Consider the following 22,165-nt stretch of genomic DNA (forward strand, 5'->3'; position numbering starts at 1 on the left):
ACCAGCTGAGCTGTTAGTAAGCCAATGGTCCGTTTCACATATTTTAGCCCAATCCTCAAACACAAAAAAATAACTCAAGTAAAATTGAGTGAAATTCTTAGATGAACGTGTCTACTGATGAATGAAAGGCTTGGAAAAAGAATCACTCCAGAACAAATTACTGCACAACCTCTCCATGAGGGCCTTTAACAAAACAACTTTTTGTTACACGAGCAAAGATGAATCTAGACCAAATGTTTTGATCCATAGCTTAAAGGTGAAATAATGAACAGAGCAAACTGAGCACGCTGTACTTCATAATGATTCAATGCCTGTGCGTGTCAACAAAAACTTTAATTTGATTAATATAAAGAAATTGGGTGCTATGTAAAAATTAGTTTTAGAGAAGAACAGCTTGATTTAACTGTAGAAACGTGTGAGCTTACCATTCATTTTATATGAAAGGATAAGGCTGACATTGATTCATATTTTTCCTGTTGTCAACAAATCTCATTAAAAGGTAACAATGCCTCTGAATACTTTCTTTACTTGTCTTTGACACTCTGTCCCAAGCCCACTTGTTCCCACTGAACAGTTTCAAAAACGCATACCATCTCCACCAGAGTGTACCTCTACATACAGATGAATAACGAAATCTCCACTTCTTTCAGAAAAATGAAGCTGAAACAAACCCCTTTACGGTTTCTGCTATCTTGTGCTTTTGATTTAATTTGGAGCCAAAGTCTGTCCAGTAGTGATCGTGGTGTGGAGCGGAGGAATCAAGGTCCTTCTGACCAATCCTGACTTCAGTTTTCACCACTTTTAGAGTTAAAACCAAACTTACTGGACACATATACAATACATCTGTCAAATGAAAACTACCTGTGGGGAACTTGGCCTCACCTTTGGGGAGCTGTCATAAGTCTATGTGCCACACTAATTACTTTATCTGTATCTGGTATGTGGGAGTGTCTCAAAGTAAACAGTAGAAGCCATGTTCATTTTAGATGACTAAAAAAAAGATAAATGGAGCTTTAAATAATGCACATTGGATTCTCACATATTTGTCTCTTTCCTGTCCCTGTCTTCATCTATCGCTCACACATCCAAATTGAGACTTGTCTATTTTTTCTGCTCCTCTCCCACGTCCCCGCCTCACATCTGGTTAAGCTGTGCCTTGACAGGCTCAACATATCCCAAAATACTGAGAGACGCATGAGAGGCTAAATAAAACATGTTTTTATTTGTATATGAATGATGTGTCATTCTCGTGTCATTGTCTTTTGTGTTTCAGCTTATCTGTCAAATGCTAACAGGTTAAATGTAGATGTGTCCCAGGCTTTAGGTATTGGAGGAGTGATATTTTTCACACTCATTAACACATGGACCCGCTTGCTCATCTCGTTTTCACAGAAAAAGGCTCACACATACGGAAACAACTACATGTGATGTGTGTCATTGTGGGAAGGGATGACGTAGATTGGTGATGGTGAGAATGTCATTGCAAGCAAAAGATGTTTGCAGGCTTGTCAGGACATGTGACTCATTGAAGCACAGCTCTGCCACTGGCCTTACAAAGCTGTCATACATAGAATAAACATAGACACATTTTGAAGGTGTACGCCTGAGGCTGTGAAGTCTGTTCTTCACTCAGCCTTCTCTGGTTTGGGTTCCGACTGATTGCTGCTGCTGATTGCTGTGGTTCACACAGTGATACATGAATAAGGTGAATGTTTTATTCATTTGTTCCTCATCAAATCAAACTTAATCACAGAAGGAGCCAAATGTTTGTATGCAACAAGGATCATGTGATTAACTGCTTGCATATCTGCAGACAGTTACGTAATTGGGAGCATAATTCAGTAATTCTCCCATTATTTGGATTGAGAGCCAAAAAGTTGAATGGGCAGCCTGTCATACCAATTTATACACATGCTGTTCAGACACACTTGCATCAAAACACAGACACCTTAGCCCCCTCCTCTCTGTTTTGGACGTTCCTATGTAGTGGAAGGCTATCCCGATCCTTGTTGGCATGATGGGCCCTCGAAACTGAGATATTTCAGACCCCCACTTCAAAACTAGTACTATAAGAATTTCCCAGAATGCCTTGTGATTCACCAGCAAGCTTTTAAATGTCAAATGTCATTGATTCACCTGCATTAGCATAGATGTTATTAGGGTGTTATGTATTTGTCACTCTAGTAACTGCAAACAAACAGCATTGGTTTATTAAAGATCTCAACAATGTTATTAAAATAACATCCCCGGCAAAACTTTTTGTCGTTTCTGTTTCAAGGGGCAACATAACCCTGGAAAACAAGGGGTCGGTGTAGGAAGAAAGGGTGAAATGGGATTGGGCCTTAATGTGTCTCCAGAGTCAAAGAGAACGGCATTATGGTTAATTAACTTTATTTTTTGGACTGTGGTGCTGCAGGATCTTGTACAGGATTTATTAAATTGGTTGTGTGATTGTGCAAAAAATATATGCTTGATTTGTAGCTAATCTTGAATTGTCTTCCAGTGCAGAGAACGTATAAACATACAGTTGTCCCAGTGAAATTAGCAAGTGTACTCTTTGTTTGGGATGGACTTGGGCCTCCTCATATTTCTAAGCTATCAAGTCACTCCATATGTGACCAGAAAGTTATTTTCTAGGTATAATGCAGTTGCAATGTAAACAGCTTTCATTTGAAATGTGAAAGTCTTTAGTGAAGTTATTTTTAAATAGTGCCCAACCACACATGTGCCGCAAAGGGCCTTTCAAATGGTACAACGTGGCCACATGACCATGAAGGCCTGGAGAAGAGTAGACTTCACATAAACACAAAAGGCAAAAGGCAAGGACACCATTCACACAGAGGGAGAAGAGAGTGCCAGAGAGAAGAACAAGAAATACTGTCCATGTTTTGTAATTGCCAGTGTTTGCTAGAGGCCTTAAGATTACAGAGAGAGACAACACTGAAAAAAGAGGGGGTGAGGAGATGTGTCAAACCTCTAGAGAACATCTCATTTCAATAATTTGCATAAGTGTATGCAATTATCTTTAATGAGGCACACAAGAATGGCCAACTCTTAAAACCCACTGGGATGTATGGTCATCCTTCAGAAACATTAAGTAAATTTGTTGATGCTCGTCTGTTGATGAAGGATGAATTTAGTGTCTGATAGAAGCTCTGATAATTGAGATCTTTGATGGAGCGATGGCAGTGAAGAATGTTTGATTTCACCAGCTGACTCTTTCGATTGCTGGAGAAACACATAAAAAGCACATATTTGTGTGCACAGCTTCTTACTGTGACACATCACACTTGCAAAGTGCCATTCACAATGTCATAAACAAACATGGCACGACGTTGCCAATGTATAAAACACCAATCTCTAAGTGTTATGGTGTAGGCTTGATTGTCAATGAAGCCAACAAGCAATTTAGAGATGCTTTCGATTTCATTTTGTTTGGCATCATTGCCTTCCATCTTGTGAGGCCACCTGCTGCGAGTCTTCAATGTCGTTTCCGCATGAAAAACACAAGCTCCTGTGTTGTATATAGAAACATGCTTGTGCACTTTGCTCAGCTGGGTACAGGCAACATCTCACTTAAAAAAAGTTTTCAGTCTTTTACAGTATTATAGCATCATTATATTAGGTTTTTAAACCATTTTTCCACAGTTGACTTGTGAGGACTAACTAAATTTTGGCCTTGATTTCAGCCAGAGGCACGCACCATTGTTGTGATGGAGATTCCACTCGAGACACAAGAATATGTCAGTAAAGATACTGATTGTTTTTTGTTTTTTTTTACATATATTTGAATATGCAGTTATGTTTTTTTCTCATTTTTTAGCTTCATGCCTCCAATATTACAGAGGAATGAGGAGCTGTCAGTTTTTCATTCACCGTACAATAATACAGAGAGATTTATCTCTATCAGCACGTCTCTAGTGAGTTTCACTGAAAACCCTGCAATCTATAATACCCTGGTGTATTTGTGGTTGCATCCTCTCTGGAGTTTGCATGACTCCCCTGAAGGTCAACCTCTTGATGTTCGCATGGAGAAGGCATCCAGCACAAGAGAAATATAAGGCAGATGCTTGAGAGGAAATAGATGCATAATTGAACATTTCTGGACAATTTTAGCTGCAAGTCTATAAACCTTCCTCAAAACTTGTTTCTATCTTTTGCCTTCATTATAATAAATCCTTATGTTGCCCTCCAAGTTTTTTAAATTTTCTATTCACCAACCTCATTGTGATAGTGACACGTCCATAAATCCATAATAACCATTAGCTATTCTATATTTTCTTGGTAATTCACAACCTTGGACCTCTGAATTGTCTGAAAGGTCAGAGTTTACAAGTTGTGACATATTTTATAACATGCTAAATGTCAGAGACAAAGGAATTTATTTATTTTTTGGGGATTTAAAGTTGATTTATTGCCATTTTAGTTGCACAATTTATCTTTATATTTTTAAATTATGCATACAATGTGTATATTGCCAGCAGCCTCATCTTTACCCTCTGTCATTCCTTGGTCCTTGTGCCCTACACTACCTGCTTCCTAGCTTGCTCAATTGTTAGCCGTTCTGGCTTCTAGACACCAACGTTATTATTAGTGTCAATGATGCCATTGCCTAGCAGCTGTGTTTTCATGACCAAACAACATTTAATACCAAGCATAACCATTACACAACATCCCACATTGTAAGCACAAACTCACAAGATCCATTTGACGGCTGAATGCGTCTTTTACTAATGTCTACTCCAGTAAAATGATGGTGAATCCCACCTCCCAGACACTTGTAAATGATTCCATGATAAACTGGTCCTCACTGACATATGCAGACACACATTTCACATCCATGTATATGCTGCTTCCCAGCTTTACTTAGAAAAGGAGCACCACACTGAGCTAAAAACTGTAACAGTCTCCCCAGTCAGCTTTTTAATGTCTCAGTTGATTTATACAAAGACATTTTAGAGATTCTAAATTGCCTCACACTGATGATTTCCCTATGGTGAATCTTTATTTGCGGTGGTTTGGCTGTCTGCTCTTCTGCCGTTTCTGTGTGGCATCCTCTGTGCATTACCCATGATCCCACAGGTCTGGAAGCTAGGTCTGTTGATTGCCTAATAGGTAAACACATCGAGCATGCAAACTGTAGCTCTGACTTTTTCCCTCGCAGAAATTGGTACAGCCTCTGGCCATTTAAAAAAGAAATATTAATCCCATGTTGCATTATTTACCCACTCCACAATGAATCTTAACAAGGCATTCAATTTGATGTCTGGCTGGGGAAGTGGCAGAAAGTGATTAATGAGTAAAGTAAAGCCAATGAAGACAAACACCACAAACCCTGAACAAAGTGCAACTATAATTTAATGCCAGTTTAACTCAGTTAGCTGTGTATTACAGATAACCACAGAATTACTTTGTATTTATTATTCTCCAACATGAATTAATTCTCTGAAAACTTCAGTGTTTCTGAAAATTAAATAATTTGCAACTGCCCATTTGTCTTCCTGAGAATTAAATCACTTTGACGTGGAGTGAAAGCATGCTTGCATGATTTTTTTGGCATATAATCAGATTTTGGCAAGACCACAATTTGACTGCATATACTCAAGCACACAAACGCCCAGGTAGTTCAGACATTTTGAGTGGGACATCACGAGTAATGTGGGTGGCATCGTTGACTCAATGGAAGAAAAGATGAAGTTGTGAGGGCTGCCACAAACTCCTAAAAATGTTAAATTCAACACTGACGCTTTCAGTAAAATGTTCTAAAAAAGATACATATTTATGTAGGTGGGTTGTGTTTGTTATTTGTGAGCGTGATGGTTGCACTGTGGGATATTTGATTGATGCACATTTTAAATTCCGTTTCCTTGGAGCTCCACAAAAAAAAGAGCTGGTAGCTGCTCTCATAAATAATGGATCTCTGAAGACATTGTCAAAGTTTGCATTAATTCAGATGATGTCCCAGGGAATTTACAGTTTTTTCGCCCTTTGCTTGTGTGACAATAGAATAGGACACCACTCTAATCTGTTTCTATTTTTCATGTTGTATATTGTAGGTAGACGAGGAGCAACATTCACATTGACAAATATACTTGGCTTCTGTCATAACTCACAAAACACCCTAATTTCTCTGGGTTTCCTTGAGGCCTCGACTATCACACAAGACCAAAGGAAATTGAGATCCAGAGCAACACAGATAGGATTGTAATTTGAGTATCCGATCAAAAAAATGTATGAACCTTTAATGAACATTGTGGAAATTTGATCAATAAATCAATCATCAATAAATATTTTTAAAGATTAAATACCACCTATTCCAATTTATATGAAACCACATGATGTGTTCACATTGCTGATATTGTTTAAACAACAGTCAGTGTTTAATGAAAGTTATATGTTTTATATTGCACAACACAATGAAACAAATCTCCATATAAAAGAGGCATGGGCCAGGTTTGCTTGTTGGCACTAGACTTACCTCTATCTAACAGATGTACTTATATAAAGTGTAAGGTTTTATTGGAAAACACACAACACCTATAAATTCAATACAATATAGATTTGCTTATATAAGATAAAGGAATGCGTTGGTACCAAATAATGTTTTACAGTATTTTCTAACAGCTGAGTTAAGCCCATAAGACAGATTTACTTTTCCCTTTGCTGTTCTCTAACATTTTGTCAAGACTTAATCCCTCAAAAAAATGATGGAAAAGTAAAATAGACTGGATGATTTCTGAACTGTGATGTGTGTCATTTGTGAGTGAGATGATTCCTATTAGCAGTTACTGAAAAGACATCTGCTGGCAGGGGGCTTGTGTAATGCTCCCCATTAAAATCCTTATCAGACAGTCATTCAAACAGGTAGGCAGAGTCTGTTCTTGCAGAGAAATCAAGAGTTCCCCAAGCCCTCAAGATCTTTTATGGGGTTTTCAAACCCTTTTCTTTCTGCCATGATGGATTCAGTGTATCAATAATAGACAAGTCCACTATTATTCTGGGGTATCCAATTTAAAGGTATGAAAAAGTAATATACTGAAGCTTGAGTGAAATGAGATACTGGAGAAAAAAAGATATAAAAGGGTTTCTTAGAATGGGGAGATGAGCAGCGTAAAGGACTCCTATTCAATTTGCTAAGTGCTTACAGTATTGGAAACCTTGGCTAGATTCCTGCGACCAGATGCATGAAAGCCTGTAGCTTCATGTCTAAAAAGCTTGTGTATGCACAAAGGACAAATTATGCTATTTGTGCCAGATATATAAACCTCTTTGTCCAGATTGTTTTTAGTCATCTGAGTCACTGTGAAAAACGTATACACACATGCACAGGCCTAATGACAACTCCCACAACTCCACAGTTGTCTCTGAATTAGCTAAATATGCTCCAAATCCCACTATCACCACTTGTAGCTCTGCAGCTTTGCCATAGTTTTCTTCTTTAGCTGTTTATTTGACAAAGATATGACAGAAGTTGCTCAACATAAAGTCAACTGGGGAGAAATTCAAGTGATGCAAGGGTGGTTTGAAATCTTTACATGAACACTTTGAAATGTATGAAGTGTATTGTTTGTACATTACTGTGTAATTTATGTGAAAACATTCTGCAGTCTCCTACTTTCATAAAGGGGGAAACAAAATAAATGAAAATACTTTCAGGACTTTGCAGAGAACTGCAATGGGTTGAGGAGATTAAATGTCCAATGCACTCATGGTTCAACTACACAGCTGTTTTCACTCTATCTGTCTCTGCTCTTTATAAAAGCCTTGTGCGCACACACACACACACACAGAGGTGTTTTCACTTACTCTGTCTGATTAGACCTCACTGCTTAGGTCAAAGGTGGGTGGATTCCTCCAGGAAGGTAAAGGTGTAATTTGTCCCAATCTAGAGGTGCAATAAAGTAACAGGACATTCAGGGAGATGTGTAACCTGTACACAACACAAGTACTGAGAGCCATTATAATTAAAATCTCCTAACTGTCCCTTGTCGTTGGTACTAAGTGTGTACCTTTAAATACCAATACATATACTATGGAGGAACAAGAAGTGAAGTTTTAGAATAAGAGGTTCACAATCTGGATGTCGGGGAGGAGGAATGTGGACATTTCAGGGGAATCTTGAAGTGATGACTTAATACATCTGCTGTGATTTTAAATTTAAAATGACCTTATTACCATCAAACTGGCAAACTATATTGTTCCTGTATAATTTAAGTACTTAAAATAAATATGGGGTACATCAGTGCTTTCAGGAATGAAGGTCCAGGGAAAAGTATATATTTTATCAGTGTACAGTATTACCATAACATTAATTACCACATATTTAAATCACTGCTCATCACAGGTCCAGTAATCGATGGCTGGTATAAACGTCATTTTTTGATGAAATCACATTAAATGTACAGCAACTGATGCAGAATGATCAGTTTGTTGCTTTAGTTTTAAGTAATAATAGAATAGGTAAATAATATGTTCTTTGCAAGATCCAAAATTGTTGTTATTCTACAACTTTTTATCTTGTTCCCCCAGTAACGTATATTTATTGGTATCAACATACTGGCACATTGTACAAAAGATTATACAGTACCTCCAAAGTAATAACTCTTTATGTTGCTGGCTGTTATGTAAAGCATTGATGATTTGGAAATAAATGAATGAGTGATTTCTTCAATTGATGAGATGTAAGAAACGGGGCGTATCCTAACACATGTATTCCGTCCTGTCCCACACTGGGTGGATTAATTGAGCCTATTCATCACAGTGACTGGATCAGTTTACCCTTTTGAGGACGCCAGGCCCCTGTATACAAAATTAAGTGAATCAAATTCACCGAACCCCTCCTCTTACTCTCCTCCATTTATGTCTTATACCAGCTTTTTCTTTATCCGTCTCCTCTCTCTTCACCTTTTCTGTATTCGTAAAAAGCCTCTGGGGAAGTGAGAGAGGGAACAAAGTAAGTTAAAAAAAAAAGAGAAAAAAGAAAAGCGCGCTCACTGCCAGAGAGTGATGAGAAATCCACTCCAAGCTAATGGAATACAAAGACAACGTCTCCTTAATTTTCAATCCAATTATCTTGTGATTAATGCTTTGAGGGGGGATCTTCTTCAGTGTGGTCGTCACTCACTTTACCTGATCAAAGAGCCAGTGCTTTGCCAAAACAATCAAAGAAAGATTTGGTGCTTTGCTGTTATTGTTACTCAAGATCTGAACCGCAAATGAGAGAATTGGTCTGATTATAATTACCTTGTTATGCAGATTACATATATTGTCTGTGGTGGACGGTCTGTGTGTGAATTTTGAACCATCCACATCACTCAGTCTATTTTAATTTCTTTTTCTCCATTCACAGGGAGTTATCAGGACCATTCATTGAAAATGTTTGGATATTACCTCGTGGACCTTTATCAAGATGCAGGGTGGATTTTTTCCAAGTTGCCGCTCATGTTGAACTTGTATAGGTGAGTATTTTCAGAGATAATGATGTACAAACACAACATAATGACCTTTACCCCCCCCCCCCCCCCCTCATGATTATATGCTGTACTGTGCAGCAGCCACAGTTTACATTTTCTCAAGCCCTATCATTTCTGAAATTGAATTTGCACAGATGAAACTGACTTGATTTGATTTGTGTAATAATGAATCCTGATGCTTTCATCAGGAAGGGCAGATTTGTTGACAAGCTTAACCGTGATGGGCTTCTACACATGTGTAAATGTGTGAAGGCTATTTGTACATATAGTGTTTGTGTGTGTGTATTTCTTGTTGTGCATGTTTGTTTGTTAGTGCTGCATGACCTTGAGCTGTCTGGATTCACCAGATTTCCCCCACACTCTAATCTCTAAGCTGTTTTTCAATGCCATGTTGCCTCAAGCAACAAAATGTCATATTGACATTGTGCCATTTCCCATTCTTTGATCTCTTTGATGTCGTATTGTCCAGGTGAGGTTGGAAAAGGTGAGTTTAGCTTCGCTTTTTTTTCTCTTCAATTTTCTGTCTCTAATCCAATGGGACAGGATAGATAGGCATAGTGGGGTTGATCAATGAGAAATTATAGGTTAGAGGCTTTTGTTTCAAAGACTGAGGTTGAACTCAGGCCTCTTGTATCCAATCACAATCTTCTGTTGTCATTGTGGATGAGGCTGGCAATTACACTGATCAATACATGCAATTCTCTAGTGTCAGTAAAACTCAATGTACACTTCAGTTTGGTTTGTCAGAGTGGAAGGACAGACAGGATGTCCAAATAACACTGTTCCTCACAGGTCAGTGACTGAGCTCTTATTCCACAGAGAATGATCAGGTCAAAGGATGATTTGCTGAGGATATAACTTCACCCAGTGGAAAAGGCTTTTACCCCAAATTAGAACAGAGTTCCTCACAAAGTTTTTCCCAAAGTTTGAGACAGAATATTTTTCTAAAAACTGTGTCTCCTTTACTCAGGATCACTGATGTCACAAGATACATGCCTAACAACCGTGAGCAGTTAAATTATTTGTTAATATATATATATATATATATATATATATATATATATATTGTAGTCTTTCCAGGGTAAGTTACATATCTTTTTAGATATTAGATAGATATCTTAACAATTAAGTAAGAAAATATAATTGTCATGACAGAACGCATGGACAGTTTGTTTTCTACATGCACACACACACACAGGGGATGAAAACACTGTGAATAAACAGCAACGTGACACTACACTGCACTGCAATCAAGCCAGAACATCTTTAATGTAATGGGATGTGTATATGTGCCTTGGGGCTATAGCGAAGTGTCATTATATGGAGAGACTGCTTAATTCTTGAGCCAGGTCTAAGCCAAAAAAAGTAACAAAGAATATCAGGCTTGGCAAGGGCTTGTTGTGGCCTTAGGGTGGTTTGAAGCAGTTTGATAGGTTGTTGTTGCTGTATAGTGCTATTACGGTCCCCATCAGTTGGCACCTACCATTAACATCTAATTTGTACTTTAAGTTCAGCTGAATTTCTCCTCAGAAAAAGGTCACTCTGCTCATTAAAGAGGTGATTTTTCTTTTTCAAGTTGGATGATTAGAAGTGGTTGCACAGGTGGCACATATAGCCTGATACTGCATACTGGTGAGTTAACATGAGGAATATTGAACACATAAAATTCCCCTACAATAAATTAAGTAACATTTTGAAAAGTGAAGTATTTCATTCATTCCTTTATTCTCCCTCGTAATAACCTTAAGTTAATTCATTAATCCACCACTTGAATAAACTAAGAGCCTCCAAATGAAAATTATTTTGCAGAACCTTTTTTATGATGAGGTGACACAAAGCACCTGTCATCACTTATCTACTCATTCATCACACTGCTGTCGGGCAGACTTAAATAACCTCTCATTTAGTGTAGCCCATTGTGGCTGAAACATACACCACTGCATACATATTTCATTTCAACAAGCTAGAACTTCAACCAAGTACTTTGCAGCCCAACACAGCTTTATTTCAATCATTTTGGGTTTTTGTTTGTGATTCATTTTAGTTCTGCTTTATAGTGTAATTTTTCTTTGAATAATAAATATTCATGCATTGGTTTGTGGTTTTCATCCGTATATATAATGACAAAATACAGAATAGATAGTATATTTTGTCTGTATAAAGAATGATAATGATCCTTATGTCAGTTACACATGCATAATAAATGACAAACTGGTATGTAGAAGTGCAGCAGAGTCATAGATCATATTTCTGACAATGCTGTCTGAATAGTAAACCAAAAGGCTCAAACTCAGAAGAGAAATAAATAAAAAAGACATCAGCTGACGCACAAAGACAGATCTTTATTATCCAGTGAGAAGTAAGGCAGTCTGTTGCATGGAGGTAACTCTCGGCTGCATTGCAGATATAAAATTCATATTCTGTGGCCGAAGCTTGATCTTCCTTCTTCTCTCTGCAACAGGGCCTGAACAGAATGTAATCATGGCAGACACAGGAGATCAGTCTTTGGCTCGACTTGCCACCCTGTACCTCTCTATTTCTGTCTGTCTCTGCCACAGTTAGATGCACATTATGCGTGACATAAGTGTTCATCAGGTAGGGGAAAATCACATAGTTTAACAGGCAGAATTACATTTTTTCTTTGAAGGCACAACCCAATTGTTGCTATGGTGACAGTTTGATGATTTGGATCTTACAGTTCCAAAGGAACTGTCAAACATGTGCACACATGTGCACACATGTGCACACATGTTCACACACTAACATAAGATAAATCTCCCATTGAACAGTGCTCTGTTTATTTTTAACCTTTCAACACTGTACAGACTTATCTTGTAACATCTGGCTGGCACTGCCACCTCGGTCTTTCTGGTTCTTTACAGATATTCAAAGCACAAAACTTGAGTGTTGCTGTCAGAAGGAAATGCTTCCACCTTGTCCTCCTGCTGAAATATCACTCAAGGCGGCTGCTGTTCTGCACTCAGCAGTTGCTCAAACAAGTACTTTTGGCTGCTTAGAGTCACGGCTAGAATGAACCAAAGCCAGTTCAAGTCTGACAATCGGGGGAGGAGAGTAAAGGAAGCTAGATGCTGTTCCCTCTAATACTGTGAGTGTTTTTTCTGAATACCTCTTGTTTGTGAGTTGCAAAACAGAGTGAGGGGGAAAAACAATAAAAACAGATGACTGAGCAATCAGCCGAGCAATTGAATGAGTAATTCAACAAGAGTGTGAGCTGGCGGACCGATCTACCGACTGACTGACGGTGAGACAGCTGACTGATTGTCTGAGTGACTGATGTCCAGGTGAAGCATTACTGGTTCTGAGCATGGCCTACTAATCATGACATTGCATGGGCTGGGGTGGGGTAAAAAAGAGAATGAAGGAGTGAGAGTAATAGAAAGAGAGATGGAGTAGCAGAAGGGGTTTGCATGAGGCTTTGCTGGATAGCAGCTCCAAGTTGCTCGAGATAAGACTCAAACAGGAAATTGCAATATGGAGGCACAGTGTCTCTGGTGGAATACAAAGAGACTCCCTCTGTGTCTTTCTCCTCCATAAGCATTCAGTGTAGCACAGCACGCCACTGAAATCCCTGATGCATTTGCTATACGATTATTACCTTAGGCATATTAAACCATGTTTTACTCTAATTATGAACCCTTGCTTCTTATTTATTTAGACTGCACATAGCGAGCAGGGTGCTACAGTAGGGAAAGTGTAATATCTTTTGATAATGTAACAACATTTATTGCTATTTGCAGCACATTTTTATGTTTACATTTGAGACTGCTTGCTTATGATACAATGAAAGATGAAACTTTACTTTATGGTAACATATTGCTGCCTCTATAATATTTCTAAAGCTTTAAAGAACATATTTGAATTCCAGCAGGTCTGCAGAACAGCCACCAGGGGGAAGTGCAGATCTCTGCTAAATGTGACAGAAAACACACAAACACACAAACACACACACACACACACACACACACACACACACACACACATTGACAGAGAGATCATGCATTTGTTTCATAACTCAGACTACACACAACAGTGCTGTATGATGCAGTGTAAGCCTTGAACTTAATGTTTGATATTTCTGGGCCAGTTTCACTACCACAAGAGAGAGTTTAACTGTTATTTAACTGTCACCATTAAATGACACTGGAATCAAAGACACAATACCTGTCAAGCTGCTGCCTGGCCACAATTTCTAACAAGCAAAATTAAATGTGCCATTTCCAGGAAGTGATTATTTCATTACTTGAGGCAACTCACTCACTTCTCCTCACACTTTTGCAATGTTGCTGTCCAGTTTATTAAACCAAGCTTGGACTCCAGTCATAACTGAATCAGAAACGTAAACACACTCTCCATCCAACAGCTCAGCTTAACATATTCTGTCTCTTGGCTCACCATCCAGAAAGGTATAGCACTTGCTCCAAATTGGTCGATGAGGGTTGAGCTCACATGTTGTAAATGGACTGCACAGAGATGACAGAAACAGAGAAAGAGAGAAAACCACAGTCACCAAAAAAGGGGAAAAAAATTGCATTAACTTTTCCGCACTTAGTTTGAAAACAGTCACTACAGAGCTGATGATTGTTGGGTTCAGTCGAACGGTTGCACACACAGCCAAGAAGCTCAGCTATGCTAAGCATGGCTAACAAAGACAGGGAGAAGCACCAGGGCCTGGGCTGACTGATCAGTGGCCGTAGCTGTTCAGGTCAAAGAGGCTGCAGGGCCTATGACAGCATTGCTCCACAATGCCTCGTTTCACCATCATCTCCATCTGCTCCTGGAGGGGAAACTCTGCAACCTTGTTTCACGCTGCCCACTGTTACTGCAATCCTAATGGGACACAGAGTTAAGGGTGAACACACACAAATCTTGGCGGAATTGAACTGTGGCTGCAGATTAGTGGTAAAAAATGGAATGACGGGAAGGCTAGGGAGTGATCAATAACACCCATCTTTAAGGAAATAGATTTTTTAGAGGAATGCTTGATTTAATAATTACTGAGGTATGACAAGAGGAATGATACCACTTACATAGGTGAGGATAGTATCTTTCCATTATAAGACCTTGGAAAGTTCAGTGCATTGCATTGGCAGTATGGTTGCATGAAGTGAAGGGCAACTGCGGATTGGTTTTGTCATTTGAAAGCAGGACTTCTGTTACTGAGGCAGAGGTTCATCATGCATGTTTTTAATTTTCATTTGTTTATTTTTCTGGTACGTTTGGTTTGCCTAATTTGATGCTATAAAAACATGGTTAAACATCATGAGTAACAACTGAGACTTGCGATTGGCCGAAGGCATGTATCGCCAGTGCTTGTATCAGGGATATTTCTTGAGTGGGGGAGGAAGTGGGGTGTGTCAACCATATACAGTACAATGTCATGACATATAGTTTATACTGTGGCTCAGTAGTATGCCTGCAAGCTTTCTCTGCTCCCATGTGTCTTATATGTACATTTAAAACCACAGTGGAATTGTTTTCTACCTTGTTTCACATACAGTCTTTAATGTTGAATACTCCTGGTCTCATATAGCATATAACAGCTGCCTCCTGCTTTGGTCAGGTATTCCAGGTTGCAGTCCATGAGGATTATCAATCACTTGCAGGATGGCTGTATCCACTCTGTGTAAATTCCCTCGGTAGAGGTTGGAATTAAAGGCTTCTGGCCATGATTTCTTTTTTTCTTACTGATCCTACTCGCCCACCTGGAGGGCCTTGATGTTGTAGAAGGCACTTTGAGAGTCTGAAAAAAAGAAACTTGTTGCTAGCCAGTTTAAAAAGGCTCTGTAGTGCAAGTAGTGGGTTGCATCATCGATTTCATGCACGTCCGTGAATTACAGGGGTTCTGGTGAGACTCAGCAGGAGTCTGGAATCAGAAATGGTTCCGTTTCAGCCTGGCAGAGGTTTTCATGATGAGGTGATTATTTTTACTTTGGCGGTTGTAGAAAAAGAAACAGAAGCCCCAGCATTAATATACCGGTTGCTTTTTAATGCATAATCATATTAAAAAGGATTATACAGTACATTACATTCCAATACCAACCATTGGGTTCCAGACAATACCTAAGTATTTGAGTACGACTCAGTCAGGTATGAGAATTCATGGAGGCAACATGGATGGAGCTCGAGCTGGCTCGACCCTCATCCTTGGATCTGCAGTCTAGTCTGAGAAAATACATAACCGACATTTACTGAACCAACCCCTTCAGCATATAAACAGGATGATCTATGTCTTTCAGCAATAGGGATTAACAGCACATATGTCCCCTCCGTATGAAGCGACAGACAAGACAACTAAGTCAATTATGTAAACAAGAAACAGAGTGCACTCACACTGTATGCTGCTTTCCTGCCATAACAAACAAGGCACTTATCAATATGTCTTATTTACTGATTCACTTATGGCGATTGTGACCATTGGGACCAATTTAGAGTTCAATCTTCTGCTAAAGGGCACTTCAAACCTTGGACAGGAGGAGCTGAGGAACAAACCACCAATCTTGCAATTAATGGACCAGCCGCTCCACCTCCTGAGCCACAACTGATAAATATCCTTGATAAGGGCAATGCCACCTTCCCAGACTAGGCTCTGTTGGAGTAGAACAAACCTGGCTCACAGTGGCTGCCCTAAAGTAATGGAAAAGAGAAGCCCTCCTCGGAGCATCCATCTCATATTCAATACAAAGCTTTCACTGCCTCAAGGGAATACAAGCAGCATTGATATCCAGCCCGCAGCACACGCAGCATCATCTGTGCGTTAATGTGCGCGGCCTATTTATATTCTCTGCTCAAGAGTGCGACAGCAGTGATTTGATGCTGCTGCACTGAGGTTAAACACAACTGTTAAACTCGCTGGGTTAGTTAAGGATGGGGATTGGGATGGATTCTACTCCTCCAATAAACATCAGCAAATAACTTTAAAGGGCAACACCATCAAAACAGAATGTTTCAGAATGAGGCAAAGGTTTTACAAGTCCCACACGCTTGTTACTCACAGTAAAAGAAGATAAAATGTGGTGTGCTTTGTATTCTGAAGTTAAGTGATAAGGCCAAAGGCACATATTAATGGATTTAGTATCTCAACTATAAACATTCCGCTTTAAGCCTTTTGAGACTTGTGTGTATGCATAAGGAAAACACAATTTGTGCTTCTCAGATGAGATAACAGGTTTTAACATCTTTACTTTTTACCTTTCCAGAAAGGCAAGCTTTGAAAACATAATTTAAAGAACTGTGGGAGAACTCTGTCTTTCTTCCCTTCTCTCTTGTGATTTTGTGCTTTTGCAACAGCGTTGCACCAGAGGGGTTGTCGTGTAGCTCAGTCATCTAGAATGTGTCACCCAGAGGTGACACAACATTTTGATTTGCTAAATTACTTCCTCATACATTATGGATTGCTTCACATTTCCAAACAGGCAATCAATAAATCAAACAATCATCATATCTGAAACATTATATGTATGTATTTGCAACAGTTTTTTTCCTATGAAGAACATTCAAACTTTATAAAGTTTATTTTTAAAATGTAAATGTTTTATACATTACAAATGAAGTAGGAAAAAAACACAGCAGTGAGTCAGTTTCAGTTTTCAATCATGACTTTTCACCCCATTCTTATGGCATCAAAAAATAATTGAAACCACTTTTTCATAACAGGAGCATACATTTGTGTATTGAAAATCTATTGAAAAATCTATCTTCGATTAATATTTATTTGATATGTGACTTTTTAGGTAGTTAGTAAGTTATCACGGTGGTTGTGTTTTTGACCTTTACTGCAGCCAGCCACCAGGGGGCAAATCTTAAGGCTTTGGCTTCACTTCTGAGGAGCCGTCATGTCGTCCATCTTTTTATACAGTCTCTGCTTACAAACAACAAAACTAATGACAAGTGGGATAGTGCTCGCCATGCAATGTCATCTCATATTCGAGAGTGATAGTTCCTGCACCCCCTGACTCAATGGAAAATGGTTGTGTGTGATATATTCTTTTATCAAATGTAGTCTTTGCACCTGGCAGTCTTCAGATAGTATCAACATTTAAATTCCTCTGGAGCATAAATAGGGGGAAAAGGTCACAGCACATTGTGTAGCTCATGACTAAGATTCCCAATTTCTGTGAGGGTATTTATAGTGTGTTTCATGACCTTTTTGAAAGCTACAGTATTTGTTATGTAGGCCATGATGATTTGCTTTGTTTTTCTTACAAATAATATTCACAATGATTTTATATTTTTACTTAACTGACATCTTTTGCCCGATTGAATACTTTTCCAACTAAACACTAATTTATGCTCAACGTTAAATTTATGGAAATGGAAAGAGCCCTTTGTCTGTATACTCTGCCGTCATCTTGTCTGTGTTTAACAGACAACAGTCAAAACGGAGCAGATTCACTGGAAATTGTGGGAGGGCAGTGTAGCCGATATTTCAACCAAGACATCCATCAGACATGAGGAAATACATTAGATGTCATCAATGGCATAACTTTCTGAGGAGAGACTTTAAGAATTGGAAAGAAACTATAGGCATCTCTATGATGTTACTTTGCTGCGGCACAAAACAGTTACTGCAGAACGGCTGAGAGGAGATTGGTGGGGAATTAAATGTGTGTTGGAGGGTAGCGTTTGCTTGGTACCTTGTTTGTTGTCAGAACCTCGATCCTGCTCTTCCTTCTAGTGGATGTATTACTTAACAAACATGCCAATATAAACCAGGCATGCAGGTATGTGGGCAGTGATGGTTACATTGTTTGAAAGCATCAAGAGTTTGAAAATAGCTAAAGAGCCAGAAAATGGTTGAAAGAAAGAATTCATGACATTGTTGTGTTACCCACAACCAGGATGCACTCAGGACTCAGTGCCTGCACAATATCTACTCTACAGTTCAATGGACTATCATCTCAATGGTGCTTTTTGAATGACACCAAGGATACTTAACTTTCAATAGATTATAGTTACTGACTTTTTGTTTTTTCTGTCCGGTTAGTCTGTTGGCTCTGTAGTAAGGGGATCTGGAAAAATGTTGCACATGTGTAGAATACAGAATATTTTCTCATATCGATTGTGTTTCAGGCAATTAGTTGACATCTCCCCAGAGCAATGAGTCAGTCAGCAGCATGGGATCATTAATGTCATCACGATGACAGAGAAATTAGATGCAGCTTCGTGTGAGCGAGGCCAAGGACAGCTTTTGACTCCTTCAAGTAATCTTGCTAAGTTTCTGCTGTGTTAAACTGAGACCTGGAGTTTCACTTCAAAAACCAAGTGCACCAATAAATAAATATTGCCAATTTGTTATGATTCATAATTGCAGTAGATGCACACATACCATGAAACATAAATGCTGAACCAATGACGATACAGTAAAAGAAGTTCAATGCAGTTTTAATGAGGCATCCACAAGGTTCAGAGTAAACAAACTATCTACTGATGCCATCTTAAATAGTTCATGGGCTCCGGTCAGAGTCTGGTCAGCACTGAAGGAGCCACACTGTGATGACCTCATATACAGAAAAACATATACAGTCCTCATTCTGAACACAATCTTCATATCATCATGTTGAGTGTTCAGTGGCTCTGCTACGATGCACAGCTCCCCAAGTTGCACCAGGTAGTAATGTTGCATTCTTTATATTCTTTATCCGTGACGTGAGGTTTTTGTTGCATGAACACACATCCACGCCAACATATGCAAACAATTGTCAAAACCAATTGCACATTCAGAACAGGCTGAAAATGGTGTTCGCTATGAATAATGAACAGGTCTGAACATAGGTGAAGATTGATTTAAATGTATTACTTGTTACAAAATGACTGGATACCATCACACATTCTCTAAATTGCATATGCTTGTGCCCCTGGCATGCAGATGGGCCTCTGAATAGTTATGAGACATTATATGGAAATGGAAACAGCAAGCAGCCAAAATAATTGAAAAAAAGGAATGTAATGCTGATTGTGGAGATGTTAGCTGTGCTGCGGCAGTCATGTTCAGTAAGCCCCCCCTCAGTATAACACTTACACAGCTTTGCTATCGCAGGGCAACTACATTTTTAATGTGAAAAACAAAATGAATGAGAAAAAAAAGCATTGTTGTCAGTTACAAATCATTTGTAGAAAGAAGCCTTGTGTGCAAAGGCAGATCATCTACATGGATGCAGTTCATTACAAACCAATTAAAAAAAAAAAGATGGCACATTCACAAATATGGCCACTCTACAAAGACATAAAATGTCTCTGGGTCTGAGGTAGTCAGAGTTGGAAGAGCGGTTCCTGTGAGTTTTTCATGAGATTACATATGTTTAGTGCATAACAGCGCTCCGGGAGGGCCAGCTAATTAAACAACTGGCTTTCATAAACAAGCAGCTTGTAGACTGCAAGCTAGTAGTGTTTTCACCAGGTTTAAGTGTGATTTACTGTGAAGACATAATGTCCTGTAAAGCTCAGTTCCCCTTCTCGTTAAATAAAACACCAGTTCAGGGTTGGCAGTTTAGCACCACATAGATGCAGAAGTTCCGGTTGCATTCATCGGCTATTGTAAATTAATCTGTCAGATCCATACTAAAAGATTTCAAAAGTCGATGAGTGACTTTATATGGATGAGCCATCTCTTTTCTCCTGGTGTTGGGCTCTGTACACTTGATATTCATTTAGAATATTCATCACATCATTCTCATTATTGCCTCTACGAAGCTTTTTGGCCCCAGGTTAGATGCTGTTTTGTTTTTGAAAAGGTTTCCTATTAAGTGTGACACCAGGGACAGAATTTAAGTTCGATTTTGCAACTATTCTTAAACACTAAAGAGTTTTCATTTGTTTAAGCACATGTTATTGTTGGTACATGGTATTGATTCTGACTATTCTGTCTTCTCACAAAATGGTGAGTTTTGCCTTAAAGGTGTGGAGGTGTGTAGAATTTTGTGATATCTAGTGGTGAAATTTCATGTTGCAGCTGAACACCCCTCACCTCACCCTCCTCTTCCAAACGTGTAAAAGAACATGTGGTAGCTTTAGTTGTCATAAAAACTCAGAAGGTGTTTAGTTTGTCCAGTCTGGACTAATATAAAAAACATGGCGGCCTCCATAGAGAGGGTCCCCTCGATGTAAATATAAAGTATTTAAATATAAAGGGCCTTTTCTGGGGTAAAGAAAACTACAATTCATACAATTTAGATAAAACTGTATAGTGAAAACATCATGAAGATTATTCTACATAAAATTTCTGCCAATAGTTCCCTTTAACCTAAATCTTACACACTGGACCTTTAAGTTTCTGGCATTGAAAATTAATATCTAATTTAAAATAAATCTATATTGATCAAAGCTAGAGCAGACTCAGTCTTCAACACATAAAAAATGCACTATGATGTGCATTTTAATCTGCACTAGATGAAATATTTATACCTCTGAGGTCTGTGTCTATGGGCCTGGGCCAAAATGAAGTGATTGCGATTCCTGACATTTCATGACCATTATTTGGAAATCCTCCCGTCTTTCTTTTCTCTTCTCTCACTCTGGCTACTGCATACTTACAACATGACTGGCTGAAACAATTAATTCCAGCATGTCCTGTCGGTTTCAATAACGGCTCAGTTCAGCGATGTGCATGGTTTAATTACCCTTAGAGGTAGGAAGGTATGTATATAGGCATACATAACTGAGAATGTGTGTGTGTGTATGTGTACAGTATGTGTGTGAAATGTACTTGTGCTTGAAAGAGAAAGACAAGTAGTTGGTGGACGAGGCAGTAGTAGCTATGCTTAAAAGTAAGGTTGTAGTGAATACAATGGGAGAACAATAACTATCCATTTCAATGGTTTGTAGATCCCTACAAAATAAGTTTCTTCATATGAGAAGAGGAATCAAATAACCTTACTTTGCCAATTCTGTATTGGAGGTTGTTCAAGGTTTGACTCTCCCCGATTCCAGTGAATTATTTCCTTATACTTATTCAGCCACCATAAAGCTGTCTCTTGAAATCATTGTTGAGAGCCATGGTGGCGAACAGCAATAAGGTCACTAGACGAGCGTTACATTGCCATGAACTGTTGTATACATTGGGGCAAACACCACAGACCGAAGACCTATAAATCACCAGAGGGACCTGACAACACAACCCCTGAGGTTCAAAACGTTGTTTAAGCAACTATGGTTATTGAGTTTTGTAGCGCTGTCATCCATATGATTTATCCTCTGTTTCTGAGCCACCCAGGATTTTCTTTAATACAAGGTATTGTGAAGTTTATAATCCAAAGTTATAATGCCTCATGCTTCATGTACAGTGAGAAAAAACCCTCATAATATTTTAAGAATAAAATAGCACCTTTGTTCTCATATATCTTGTTCCTTTTCAGAAGGTAACTCCCTAGACTTGCAAGAAATTCATGAATATTTCAAACACGGCTTGCAATGGAATGGATTTAGTTTGCTAAGTACAGACAATTAGAGGCCTTTACAGGTCAACTCACTTCCAAACAGCAACCAAGACCAAACTATGAATTCCCTTTTATTGCTGTGGATCTTAACTCAATATAAGTTATATTTAACGCATTCAAAAATGAACGTAAATAATCTTAGTCCAAAGCTCTTTAATTAAGATTCACTGTTGCTGTACATAACAACAGTTTACAACTGGTGCATTAATTCAGAACATCAAACAAGTCAGTAATCCAAAA

The 22,165-nt window shown here is 38.7% G+C and overlaps 1 long non-coding RNA gene across 1 annotated transcript in view; it reads left to right on the forward strand.

The window, feature by feature from the left end:
* The window catches only part of LOC109635766 (uncharacterized), a 130,246-nt gene that overhangs the window by 41,464 nt on the left and 66,617 nt on the right, over nt 1-22,165 (forward strand). The window contains exon 2 of the long non-coding RNA XR_011246149.1: nt 9,350-9,458. This is a non-coding gene — a long non-coding RNA (uncharacterized lncRNA). The remainder of the gene's footprint in view (nt 1-9,349; nt 9,459-22,165) is intronic.

The sequence above is a fragment of the Paralichthys olivaceus genome, chromosome 15, assembly GCF_024713975.1.
Source record: "Paralichthys olivaceus isolate ysfri-2021 chromosome 15, ASM2471397v2, whole genome shotgun sequence".
NCBI lineage: Eukaryota > Metazoa > Chordata > Actinopteri > Pleuronectiformes > Paralichthyidae > Paralichthys > Paralichthys olivaceus.